The sequence below is a fragment of the Pyxicephalus adspersus genome, chromosome 12 (assembly GCF_032062135.1).
Source record: "Pyxicephalus adspersus chromosome 12, UCB_Pads_2.0, whole genome shotgun sequence".
NCBI lineage: Eukaryota > Metazoa > Chordata > Amphibia > Anura > Pyxicephalidae > Pyxicephalus > Pyxicephalus adspersus.
The window spans coordinates 48,408,681-48,410,574 of record NC_092869.1 but is presented as its reverse complement, the minus strand read 5'-3'; the positions used below and the strand labels follow the sequence as shown (position 1 = coordinate 48,410,574).

At 48.2% G+C, this 1,894-nt stretch overlaps 1 protein-coding gene across 2 annotated transcripts in view; it reads right to left on the bottom strand.

Annotated features, from left to right (window-relative positions):
* ASB2 (ankyrin repeat and SOCS box containing 2) overlaps positions 1–1,656 on the bottom strand; it is a 24,394-nt gene extending 22,738 nt beyond the window's left edge. For both annotated transcript variants that reach the window (XM_072428075.1, XM_072428076.1), the window contains exon 1: positions 1,518–1,656. The gene's annotated coding sequence lies outside the window, so the exon portion shown is untranslated. The remainder of the gene's footprint in view (positions 1–1,517) is intronic.
* Positions 1,657–1,894: the final 238 nt, after the last annotated feature.

The window sequence follows — 1,894 nt, the reverse complement described above, 5'->3', positions numbered from 1 at the left end:
ATAGAGGAAAGACCCCTCCCCCCAGGGGCAATTACTGGACTGGTACCAGAATCAATGTCTGTAGTCTGATGGGAATTGCCCTGAGTCACTGCAGGTATCACCGAATCTGTTTATGCGCTGTCACATGACACAGGACAGATAATTTTATACAGCAGCATCACCACACATGGAACCATCCAAGTAAACACCGACCATCTGTCTGCCCGGCCGGCTCAGTCAATCATGACATGTTTATTGAGGTATAAATGATGTCTCCATATGGCCGTCAATACAACCAACAAATCCAATTATTATGCCATGTACAAACTATAAAATTTAACATAAAACTTCCTTCACCTCCCCTACCCGAGCCAAATCCCCTTTTTTGTCTCACACGCTCCCCCTCCCAGGCACTGCAGGTCAGTGGGAGGGTTCAGTGCAGTCAATCCAGGGAGCAGTGGGTGTGGCCAGGTGCAGATTGACAAGGTACAGGATGATAGCCACACCTCTGCAAGGACTTCTTATAAGCCGCCACAGCTCACATAGGAGTGGCAACTCTGCCCCGAACGTAGGAGCAGTGCAGCATCATTATCACCCCATCACCTGGGAAGGATCAACAAGTATTTTGCAAATCCCACAAGAACACGCTCCTGGAACATGCTGCATGCTCTGAGACACTCACTCTGTAATTGAAACCTCCAATATAGTTGTACAAAGACAGAAGGAGTCAAACTGAGGAGTCATTTAGTTGAGTGTAAACTTCAGCTTGAGCTACTGAGCTCTGTACACAAAACCAATATGCTCCACCTGCTGCCGAGATAAAACTTTTGCAACATGGAGTGTGTTGTGTTCATTGAATCAGATGACCCAAAGACTTGCATTATAGCTGTATGAACCACAATTAGAGGGGCCCCAGGTAATATTAGGGGCCACAAATATTGGAGAAGTAAGGGAAATGGCCCAGTTTTCCCCTCCCCTAAAATGTCCTTCACTTGATATAGGAGAACCTCAGCCAGGTTTTTATTGCTCTTGGCGTCACCTCTTAGTGGCCGTTGTCACCTGGCCAGACGGTGACACAAGATTTAAAAGGTCTGCAAAGAAAATAATCTGAAGAGGTAAGAAGACACCTGTCCCTGGCTGCAACCCCGGAAACCCGTTGGCTGCCCTTCCCGATATTTAGGTGACACTTTTATCCCCAAACTTTTCCTGCCATTTCACCGGGAACACAGCGATCCCCAAACAGCTTCCCATCACCCCTATGCATCATTCATCGCAAGTAACAACACACAATGCTGCCAGACATTTGCCCTGATGACCGATAACATTGGTGCAGAAAGTAATGTTGTCACCACAACAGGAAGAAAGGGGAAATCTTCCAATGGGGACACTGGTTCTGGTGACAATTTAGGATTTCTGCTCCAAACGTTTGCTTTGCATGCATTTTAGGAGTCCCAGAATGCCACCTGACCCATGTGATGGGGTACATGATGCAGCAGGTGACAGATATGTAATCATTTCACCGGTGACACAATCCTTACCTCTCTGCCTATGTTGTCACGTTCTGTAGTCACCGATGCTATTCTTGGGGTTTGGGGGTCTCCCGTCTCCTGCAATGCACCCCAGCAGCTCCTCCGCCACAGGTTGTCTGTGTTGTCTGCCAGGCTCCGGGGTTGCTGGAAGTTTTTTAGATTATTTCTGGAGTGACACATGACCAGGAGTGACATGCCAAGGCTTCAGCCAGTCCCATATCTCATATTTCCAGCGCGGGGACTAGACGGAGATCCTGCCACTGGCACAGGAGGGTTAACGCTGCCATTGCATCACTGTCTGTGTGCCCCGAGCCCTACGCCATATATGGGCACACACAGGGAATGTTCAATATCCCTCCAAAATTCCTGCTGAACCTGAAATAAGA